This window comes from Diadema antillarum, unplaced genomic scaffold (assembly GCF_040938485.1).
Source record: "Diadema antillarum isolate AM-2024a unplaced genomic scaffold, OU_Dant_1.0 seq00001871_RagTag, whole genome shotgun sequence".
In the NCBI taxonomy this organism is placed as follows: Eukaryota; Metazoa; Echinodermata; class Echinoidea; order Diadematoida; family Diadematidae; genus Diadema; species Diadema antillarum.
The window spans coordinates 90,050-102,145 of NW_027272540.1; the positions used below are offsets into that span (position 1 = coordinate 90,050).

The following is a 12,096-nucleotide window of genomic DNA, read 5'->3' on the forward strand; positions in this document are numbered from 1 at the left end:
ATTGACTCTCCTTTTGTTCTCGTACTTTCACGACAGTTTTCCAAGTAGATCCCAGTTTGGTTTGATTCATGATCAGTGGTAAGGGATCCTGAGCTATTGAAGGAATTCATTCATGATGGCAAAAACTGAACCTTTTTTTTTTTATTTTTTTTATTCATACATAATTTTACATAATATTCATGGTGGTGATGGAACAGTGATGATTGCGTTGGTGTAGAAAATATTTATGCGTCCGTGAGTGAAAAGAAAAGGAAAAGAATAAGACATGTTCCAGAATAGTTTCATGGCTTGCATGTCTTGCCATGTGAAGGTCCGCATTGTGTCTTGCTTGTTCATAATTTTTTTTCTTTTGTTAATGGGGATTATGACCAATTAAAATGTGAGTATATATACATACATTTCTTGTGGAAATGCTATAATCAAGCTTTAGATCTTGGCTGCAAACGTTTAAACGACACCAATAAGGAAAAAGCTGTTTAACAGTTTCCATTGTCTGTCAAACCGGGGAGGCTGCGTCATCTTAGTGATCGCATCGCAGATCTAAACCTCACTATATTGTCCACTTCTGATAAACTTGGAAAGAATAGTCCAAGCTGGGATTGTCGTAAGATGTCTGTTAAAGTGTACATGTGTGCCGGGGGAGGGGGCTGGACGGAGCTCTGCAATAAATGCTGCAGCCATGTTTGGTATGTGAGTGCAGTAGAGGATGTTGATGGGTTCATTAGGCAACCAATTTAGTAGGCAAAGCTTTGGTCTTACAGAGATGGGGGAACAATTTAGAAGATTGGAAGGGAGCAAAAATGAATTATGCAGTCTTGGCAGATCATTTTTGTCGAGGCCACCGGAGATGTGGGAAGACAAAGTTATCGCCAGCGGCGTCTGTCCGTCCGTCCGTCCGTCCGTCGGTCGTCTGTCCGTAACACGCCCAAAACTTGAATAACTCTCTAATGAGGATTTCAATTTCAATCAAACTTGGAGGGAAGAGTGGTTATGCAAAGGTGCACATTTTATAAAACATGAAGGTCACCTCAAGGTCACAGGTCACAGGCAGAGGTAAATGAACTTTAGGGCCCAATGTTAAGTTTTTAGGGTGCGTTTCGTTTATGGCTCATAACTTTTGATCCCTTTGTCTGTTTGTGACCAAACTTAGATGGTAGATGTCCCTTGGGAAGTTGAAGGTTACCACAAGGTCAAACGTCACAGACAGGGGTCAACGAACTTTTAGGGCCAATGTTATGTTTTTATGGCGCGTTTTGATTGTGACTCACAACTTTTGATCCCTTCGTCCGTTTGTGACCAAACTTGGATGGTAGATGTCCCTTGGGGAGGTGGAGGTCATCACAAGGTCAAAGGTCACAGACAGGGGTCAAGAAACTTATAGGGCCCAATGTTAAGTTTTTAGGGCGCGTTTTGATTGTGGCTCATAACTTTTGATCCCTATGTATGTCCGTTTGTACGTGACCAAACTTGGATGGTAGATGTCCCTTGGGGAGTTGAAGGTCACCACAAGGTCAAAGGTCATAGGCGGGTCAACGAACTTCTGGGAGTTAGAAGAATATGGATTTCTTGTACGCGAATGGGCGACACAATTTGGCACTTGCCTTGTTGTAGGAAATTTAAAAGTTTTTATCTTTTCAATTTCCCATGTGGTAGTACTGTACAAGAGAAGTTACAGCTTGTGATTGTTGTCTAAATCTCTTATTGTGATGCAGGTAATATGAAGAATTTTCATTTTGTTTGCGCAAAGGAAAGCTACGGAGTGCTGGATTCCATATCATCATTGCACTCTTTATATTATTGTGCTGAAGCTATCTTTAGGCACAGACACAGGATTCAAATTTATGAAGTTCTTCCGTCGAGATGTTTTCATTGCAACTGATTGACAAATTGCCCTACATCGACGTAAATAAGCACTGAATTGATCAGTGTTTTAGTAGTAGCCATGATAAAAAATCATGGGCGTACATACTCGAGCAGGATTCGAACCCACGACCTCCTGATCACCGGACAGGCGTCATCTCCACTAGACCACCGAGCTTTCGCCCGATAGCAAGTGTTGGTTCTAATCCTTATAGCATGCAGCGGGTACTGCTTTTGTTATTCAAATTTATGAAGTTCTTCCGTCGAGATGTTTTCATTGCAACTGATTGACAAATTGCCCTACATCGACGTAGATAAGCACTTAATTGATCAGTGTTTTAGTAGTAGCCATGATAAAAAATCATGGGCGTACATACTCGAGCAGGATTCGAACCCACGACCTCCTGATCACCGGACAGGCGTCATCTCCACTAGACCACCGAGCTTTCGCCCGATAGCAAGTGTTGGTTCTAATCCTTATAGCATGCAGCGGGTACTGCTTTTGTTATTCAAATTTATGAAGTTCTTCCGTCGAGATGTTTTCATTGCAACTGATTGACAAATTGCCCTACATCGACGTAAATAAGCACTGAATTGATCAGTGTTTTAGTAGTAGCCATGATAAAAAATCATGGGCATACATACTTGAGCAGGATTCGAACCCACGACCTCCTGATCACCGGACAGGCGTCATCTCCACTAGACCACCGAGCTTTCGCCCGATAGCAAGTGTTGGTTCTAATCCTTATAGCATGCAGCGGATACTGCTTTTGTTATTCAAATTTATGAAGTTCTTCCGTCGAGATGTTTTAGGCGAAAGCTCGGTGGTCTAGTGGAGATGACGCCTGTCCGGTGATCAGGAGGTCGTGGGTTCGAATCCTGCTCGAGTATGTACGCCCATGATTTTTTATCATGGCTACTACTAAAACACTGATCAATTCAGTGCTTATTTACGTCGATGTAGGGCAATTTGTCAATCAGTTGCAATGAAAACATCTCGACGGAAGAACTTCATAAATTTGAATAACAAAAGCAGTACCCGCTGCATGCTATAAGGATTAGAACCAACACTTGCTATCGGGCGAAAGCTCGGTGGTCTAGTGGAGATTGTAGCTGCCCATGCGATAAATTACCAGTTGACAAACGGGACGTAGTTGGAATCGGTCAGATATTTATTCTCAACGGTCGTACCCGTGAAACTGTAAAGAAAATTGTATAAGTAAAATATACAATAAGATCTAATTCAGTTTCACAAATTACAATAAAATTGCTTTGTCATTCATATATGTCTAATGAATGTTTCACACTAAAATTATGCATTTATACAATAATCACTAAAATTACATACATCTATAGATCACAGTGCTTTCAATCTCACATTTGCTAAAGAGTAACATCAATACTAATTCGATCACTCTTCACAATATATTCATTGTTAAATCTTAACCTCTTTGTACAAACATATAAAATACTATAATCATAAGAATCACATATAAATTGTATATAAGACTTAATACAATCATATTTAAATTGCTTACCTCTTTGGTGAACATTATATCACATATAAGCAGCTTGTTTATGGTTCGTTGACTTTGATTCCTTTTCCTTTAAAGATTTCGTTGCTGAATGTACCTTCGATGTTTTCTGTAGTAGCTACAGACGTGAAACTGATCTGAGCGTATAAAATCATTCTACTATTTGGTTACCATTACAAGATCAAAGGGAAGCGCCTGCGCGCATACAATAATCAAAGCATACCGCCTAGCGTATTCTAGGGCAATACGCGCATCTAACAATACCGCCAGGGAGAGTAACTGTTACTATGGCAGCAACCTGGGGACTGCTGCCACACTCCCACCCAAAATCATCTATGATTTTATTTCACATTAATCACTTTATTATACATTTAATTTTGTGTAAACAAAGGTTTGATACCAAACCAATAGCGAAGTATATCACAATAATAATCAATATGCCACAGCAAAGTACTGTGAAAACCTTCAAAAAATATAACATAGTCAGTAACTATTCTGAGCTTTTGATGAGAACGATCAGTTTGTGAACAGGTCGTTCGATTACACTTCTTTTGTGGAGTGGTTTGCCTTGCTCGTCTAGATCTGGAGTTGCCATGAGGAGAGTCGCTCTTCGAACCAAACCATCATCACTGGAGATGGTCTCAATGACCTTGGCAATTCTCCAGTCCGTTCTGCAGAGACTCTCGTTTTGCAAGATGACAATGTCGTTTGCTTCAATGTTTGGCTGTGGCTGTGACGAAGTCTTTCTTGCTTGTAGGGTGTGAAGATACTCTTTCTTCCAGCGTGCCCAAAAGAGGTTGACTAAGTGTTGGACACGCCTCCACCTCTTTCGGAGATAGAGATCTTCTTTCACGAATTGTCCTGGAGGGGGTAATACGAGACCTGATTTCATTGTCAGGACATGATTGGGAGTCAATGGGAGTGGGCCGTCTGGACACTCCAGATCTTCGACGGTCAGAGGTCTACTGTTGATGATTGCCATCGCTTCATACAGGAACGTTCGCAGAGAAGAAGTTGAGAGTAGAGTGCCCGACGGATCAAGTATACCATTCAGGACGTTCCTGACATTCCTGATTTGCCGCTCCCAGACTCCTCCCATATGGCTCGAAGCCGGCGGGTTCATCCTGAACTCACAGTTGATCTTCAGTAACTGGGTAGCTATTTGATTTTCATCCAGTTCAGAAAGGCCCTTTTTTAGTTCGTGCTTTGCACCCATGAAATTTGATCCTTGGTCACAACGAATGAGGCGAACGTTTCCTCGGATTGCAATGAAACATCTCAAACTATTGAGGAATGCGTCAGTAGACATGTCATTTAGCACTTCTATGTGTACAGCCCTCATTGACATGCAGGTAAGAATGAGTCCATATCGCTTCAACTCCTTTCTCCCTTCCTTGATGGTGAAGGGACCAAAACAGTCGAGTCCACAGTATGTGAAAGGAGGTGAAGGTTCTACTCTCTTGTGGTAGATTGGCTTTCATCTGTCCTCTTGGCTTGCCTCGGAATCTGATGCAGTGAACACACTTGCTGATAAGAGAAGAGACAATGCGTCTGCAACCAGTGATCCAATAACCACCAGAGCGAATAGCATTGATGGTTAGATTCCTTCCTTGATGTGCCGTTCTTCGATGGTAGTGTAAGGCGACAAGTTTAGAGAGGTGGCTATCCTTTGGTAGGATGACAGGATGTTTTTCACCATACATCATTTCTGCCTTCTTCAACCGACCTCCCACCCGTAGCAGATCGTGGTCATCTAGGAACGGGTCAAGCTGTCTCAGTGAGTTGGACTTCGAAGTGGCTAGGGAATCTGATTTGTCGAGTTGCTTTCTTTCTTCACGAAAGGCTTCCTTCTGGATTGCGCAGATGAGATTCCTCTCTGCTACTTGTTTGGCTTCTACTTCGTCAATGCTCAGACCCTTTTTCCTGTAAGAGCACTTTACTATTACTGCCACTGCCTTCAGTGCATTTTCAAGGCTGGAGAACCGAGTCAGCCTTTCTTCGAAGGACGTGAAAGTCTTTGCTTGTGTTGCGTGAACAGTGGCAGATTTCACTTCAACATCATCCGGAGAGACTTCTGCAGTAACATCTTGAGGAGGAATCTCATTCTCCCAAAGAAACTTGGGTCCTGTGAGCCAGTTTGATGCCAGCATTTCTTCTGTCGTCAATCCTCTAGATGCATGATCTGCAGGATTTTCTGCGCTGGCTACATAGTTCCATTGTTCTGGACGCGAGGTCTGACGGATGCGTTCGACGCGATTGGCAACGTACATGTGGAATCGCTTTGTCTCGTTGTGTATGTAGCCAAGAACAACTTGTGAGTCGGTCCAGAAGTGGTGTGTGGCAGAACTATAATCGAGTTCATTGTCCAGGATATTGGCAATTTTCACTGAACAAGTAGCTGCTTGGAGTTCTAGTCTTGGGATTGTTGTTGGCTTGAGAGGACATACTCGTGCCTTTGCCATAACCAAGGAGCAATGGACGCGACCGCTTTCATTCTTTAGACGCACGTAGGAACACTGACCATATCCTGTCAATGATGCATCTGAGAAGTGGTGCAGCTGAACTTCCTTGGGAGTTCCAAAGTCTTGTGGTTGGAAGCAACGGGGGATTTTCATTTTGTCGAGTTTCAACATCTCCTGTCTCCACTTTTCCCATCGTGGACGGAGCTCGTCAGGAACAGGATGATCCCAGTCCATCTTGCTTCTACACATCTCCTGGAGAATCTGTCTCCCAACTAGAACCAAGGGTGCAATCAGACCGAGTGGATCGTAGACGGAGGCAACTGTTGCAAGAATCCCACGTCTTGTCAAGGGACGGTCTTTGAGGGTAAGTCTGAAACAGAACTCATCAGAGTCGATGCACCAGTGTAGGCCGAGTGCTCGTTCAATGGGCGTAGCGTCTTGCTGGCCGAGTTCAAGACTAGTCTTGGCAACAGCAGCACGTTCAGACTCAGGGATACTGCTTGTGACTTCTGGACTGTTGCTAACGAACTTGTGCAAACGCAAGTTACCTTTGGCACACATGCTCACTGTCTTCTGAATGAGGTCAATGGCTTCTGCTTCAGAAGATTCACACTTTAGACCGTCATCGACGTAGAAGTTTCTTGTAAGAAAGTCAGCAGCTTCCATGCTGAGCTCCTTATGGTCCTTCGCGATTTGCTTTAGTCCAAAGTTGGCACATCCTGGGGAGGAAGTGGCGCCGAAGAGATGGACCTTCATTCGATAGTCCACTGGAGTCTTGGAAAGATCTCCATCTTCCCACCACAAGAAACGAAGGTAGTTCTGATGCTGTCTCATGACGCGGAACTGATGGTACATCTTTTCCACATCGCACGTGAAAGCAATGGGTCCTTGGCGAAATCTACACAGGACTCCAATCAGAGGGTTGATGAGGTCGGGGCCCTGTAGGAGATGATCGTTTAGACTGGTTCCTTGGTAACGAGCACTGCAGTCGAAAACGACTCTCACTTTGTTCGGCTTCTTTGGGTGATATACCCCATGATGTGGTATGTACCACTTGTTCTCAACTGACAATTCTTCCGCAGGAACCTTTTCTGCATCACCTCGCTGAAGAATGTCGTTCATGAATGTCATGTAGTGTTCTTTGTACTGAGGTCGTTTCTGGAACTGACTCTTCAATCCTTTGAGTCGACTTATGGCAGCTTGTCGATTGTTCGGTAGAGTGGGTTCACCATTCTTGAAGGGGAGGGGCATTTCATAGTATCCATCATCCCTTTGGTTGATTCCATCTCTGACGATCTGCAGAAATTTCTTGTCATCCTGAGACATTACATCTGTTCCTTCGATTTCATGAAAGTCCTTTTCCATCATCTGAAGGAAATCTGCAGTCGTGACATATTTTAGCTGTGTCTTGTAGACATACTTCACGTCTGATTGACTGTCAGTCAAAATAGGAGCTTCTACCTTCATGCTGACAGTACGATATGATTGCCCGAATGCATCAAAGTTGTCTGTAGAGTACGTCTGAGAGCCACCAACAATGCTCCATCCTAATTCTGTTTCTACTGCGAAGGGCTCATCATTGTTTCCAGAGATACAGTTCTTTGGGGCGAGAGCTCGAGCGCAATTGTATCCAATGAGCAGACCTACAGGGCAGTCTTGCTTTGGTGCGAGTTGGTCTGCGAGACAGTTTAGGTGAGGCCACTGGATTGCTGTCTCTGGTGTAGGGATATGAGCTTCATCAAGTGGAATTGAGTTCCTGGAGTATGCAGCAGGAAGTGGTATCTTTTCGGCCGACTTGAAACCACGAACTACAAGGTTCTCATATCTCCTACATGGAATATTCGTACAGTTGTCTGTCATAGTTGTCAACCTCAATGTAGCAGCATGTGATGGTACCTGCAGTTCTTCTCCAACACTATCTGCAATGAAGGTTGTGTCTGACATTGTGTCTTACAGAGCGTAGACCAGTATCTCTTTCTCGGGACTGTCCAGGCTTGACAGGTATACCGGCAGAACCATTGATGTGAGAGAAGCGTCTGTACCTGATATGGCTTTGTGGCAATTTGCTTCTTTTTCTTTGGGAGTCTCCTTGGCCTTGGTAGACTGCATTTCTTGTTTGTCCTTGTTTTCTTGTTTTCCTTCTGCAGTTGACTGTTTGAATGTGTCGTAGTGCATACAGGTTGGATGACGCTTACTGCATATTTTGCATTCACTCCTCTTTGGACATTGCTTCGACATATGGCCTTTGCTAAGACACCCATAGCACAGTCCTTCCTTCTTCACAAACTCTCTTTTCTGCTCCACTGGTTTCCTACTGAATTCCCGGCATTCTTCTAAGCCATGGTTCTGTCGTTCGCAGAAGATGCAGCTTTTCTTGGCCACATTTGGCTTGCTAGCTGTCGAATAAGTCATCCTTTGCTGCCGATTTGCAGGCTTCTTGTTTACTTCCTGTGTCTGACTGACGTGTTGGTTTCGGTCTTTTCCAGTCTTTGCAGTCTCATACGTCACGTAAGGATCGTTTGCGATGTCAGCTTCCTCTGTCAGAAACAAGACAAATTCTTCAAAGGATGGATATCGTCCACTGCTCTTCTTGAGCGTCGCTACTGTGCGATTCCACCTGTGTACGATGTAGTCAGGAAGTTTCGTGCAAATCTTGCCAATCTCTCGCATGTCATTCAAGATCTGCAAGTCTTTGATTTCTGAAGAGGCCACCAGACATTGTCGCAGGAAGTCTGAGAGATTTTGGAGACCGTTGTGGTCCTTATTGGCGATTCTTGGCCATGCATCAAGTTTAGATCGAAAGGCTTCTGAAATCGTGAAGGGGTTACCAAAGCGTTTCTCAAGCACCGCCTTGGCCTGATCGAATGCATTTTCTGATCTCAGCAAGAAGAAGCCACTGACAGCATCTCTAGCAGATCCTCCAAGGTATCTTCTGAGGTAGTGAATTCTTTCACCAGCTGGGATTCCTCGACACTCGATTAAAGTTGTGAAGGCTGACAGCCAGTCAGGGTACTGTAGAGGATCACCCATGAATACAGGAGGCTCAGGAATAGGCAGTCTGGTAAGCGTCATCGCTCGAGCAAGCTCCTCTGTAAGAGCATCACTTTCCTTGGCATCTGAGTGATAGGAAGCTGGATAGAAGACTGGTGACTCAGGATTTAGGGCATCTGTCTTCGACGACTTCTGGTTTGTAGGGAATGGATGATTATCAGCTCTAGGAATGCTTTTCTCTCGTGACATTTCTTTCACGATTGTTGCACTTTTTTCCTTCTGAGATGATCCAACCAGCTGCTTAGATGATCTCACTGTGATGGAGGATGCAGTATCGTCCTCTTCATACACTCTCATCATTGCCTCTTGTGCCTTCAGTTGACCTTCTAGACGTTCTTCCTCGAGTTCTCTGCGTAATTGCGCCATCTTAAAAGAAGCTTCCTTCCTACGAGCATCTTCTTCCAACTCAAGACGCTCTAACTCCTTCCGACGTTCGTTCTGACGCTTTTGTGCAGCAAGTTTCTCTTGCAGAGCTGCAGTCTCAGCTGCAACAACCAACCTCTTCGACGAGATTGTAGATGCTTTCGAGATCTTGGAACCAGTCGACTTCCTTGTGATAGATGGTTCCTTAGTATCGAATTGCTTCTTAGAAACAGTGGTTACGATTTTCGAAATCATATCAACAATTGGGGAGAGCTTGTCTAAATTCTTAGCTATCTCTTCATCCCTTTCCCCTAGAACTTCTTCTAACTCATCTGCTACTTGTTGCAGTGAACCGAATCTAGCAGAGATGTCAGATTTTCTTTCTGACAGGTCATCGCAGTTTACGGAAACTGAGGACAGCATTTTCTCAGAGTCCTTCAAGACTGTTAGCATGTCAAAATGTTCTGAATAGAACTGTTCTTCTAACTCTTCTACTTTGTTCTGTCTAGCCTTTTCTGTAAGTTTCTTTGTACGGGTAGAACGCCGCACATTTTTGGCAGACATGCTATCGATTGTTTCTTTCTTAGTGCTTGTATTTACGTTATCTTCAAGACCATCGGTAGTATTACTTTGATACTCTTCCATATTGACAGATAACACACTCTTTGCATTAATGTCAACAGTTCTATGAGATCGTTATTATACATCAACCATGTCAACAGTGTCTAAATTTCACTTACTTCGCTTCATTTCTAGGCAAAGAGAAAGAAAATGTTTTCTTTCGTAACACAGATTTGAAATATTGTACTATAGCGAATACAATTTTTCTTTACGAAGAGTAAATACACATCACATTCTGTCCAGATAGTATATCACGTGTATAACACTAAGGATTTAGTTAATACGCGATATTCACTTCTGAATTCGAGTAAGTCTATATATATAGCTCTATATCTAGTTCAAATTATATAGCTCAATCACATTCACTGTTCTTACAAAGCTATATAGTCTAGTTACATATGATTTATGTCACGCACTCCTTTCTTGCTCTAGTTCTCTTCCTACAGAGCGAAATAAACTGTACTTTAATATCTAATACAGCTTGTACGAGATTACAATATCAATACCACACGAACACGATGTATCCACAACCAGGAGACTGTTACAGAAGTCACGGATGAGGAATCGATGATGGGCTGAGCTGTCTTATAGTCTATATCAGCACTGGAAGTATCAGCATTCATGTATCGAAGTTCAAAGTTCAAGTTCAGTTCCGATGACACTTGTTCGAAGACCTCTACCACGAATTCAAGCCGTCAATCAGTTGCCTAATTCCCTGCGTTGCACCCGACTTTACGATGTGGTGAACGCCGATGGGACGAATGCGCTGGTTGACATCGAATGGCTCATCAGATTGGTATGACGATCATCGACTTGTCGTTGAACAGGAACGATGTTCAAAGAGTTTCACTGTAGCTGCCCATGCGATAAATTACCAGTTGACAAACGGGACGTAGTTGGAATCGGTCAGATATTTATTCTCTACGGTCGTACCCGTGAAACTGTAAAGAAAATTGTATAAGTAAAATATACAATAAGATCTAATTCAGTTTCACAAATTACAATAAAATTGCTTTGTCATTCATATATGTCTAATGAATGTTTCACACTAAAATTATGCATTTATACAATAATCACTAAAATTACATACATCTATAGATCACAGTGCTTTCAATCTCACATTTGCTAAAGAGTAACATCAATACTAATTCGATCACTCTTCACAATATATTCATTGTTAAATCTTAACCTCTTTGTACAAACATATAAAATACTATAATCATAAGAATCACATATAAATTGTATATAAGACTTAATACAATCATATTTAAATTGCTTACCTCTTTGGTGAACATTATATCACATATAAGCAGCTTGTTTATGGTTCGTTGACTTTGATTCCTTTTCCTTTAAAGATTTTGTTGCTGAATGTACCTTCGATGTTTTCTGTAGTAGCTACAGACGTGAAACTGATCTGAGCGTATAAAATCATTCTACTATTTAGTTACCATTACAAGATCAAAGGGAAGCGCCTGCGCGCATACAATAATCAAAGCATACCGCCTAGCGTATTCTAGGGCAATACGCGCATCTAACAATACCGCCAGGGAGAGTAACTGTTACTATGGCAGCAACCTGGGGACTGCTGCCACAGAGATGACGCCTGTCCGGTGATCAGGAGGTCGTGGGTTCGAATCCTGCTCGAGTATGTACGCCCATGATTTTTTATCATGGCTACTACTAAAACACTGATCAATTCAGTGCTTATTTACGTCGATGTAGGGCAATTTGTCAATCAGTTGCAATGAAGACACAGGATTGTTGTTGTTTTGTGTCAAAGTTTCTTTACTATTTGGTTGAAACCATACATAGAAACCTGGTATAAGCACTAGCAGTCAACATAGTACACGTGATATGCACCCTCCCACAAGAAAAAGAAGCTGTGCGGTAAAATCTAAATCTAAATCTACTAGTAGTTGAATAGAATGCAGAGTGAACCTCTAGATAAACATGATGTTTGTACTATGCTTAAATCAACTTGAAGGGATGATGTAGTATTGGTTGAAGTGAGGATTCAGCTTTTAATGTTTTGCAAGATATTTAGAAACCACTCTATGAAATGTTAAAGTGCAAACATTTCTAAGGGAACTTGAAAGTTTAATGTGATGAAAATTGGTTTTGATATGACTGAGATATCCTGAAACAAGGTAAAACAAAGATTCTAATAAAAATTGTGGCCTGTCGCATTTTATTAGGATCGCTTC

General features: G+C 42.5%; 1 protein-coding gene across 1 annotated transcript in view; it reads left to right on the top strand.

Annotated features, from left to right (window-relative positions):
• Window positions 1-12,096, top strand: part of LOC139712887 (uncharacterized) — a 112,007-nt gene that overhangs the window by 47,046 nt on the left and 52,865 nt on the right. The gene's annotated exons all lie outside the window — the stretch shown is intronic.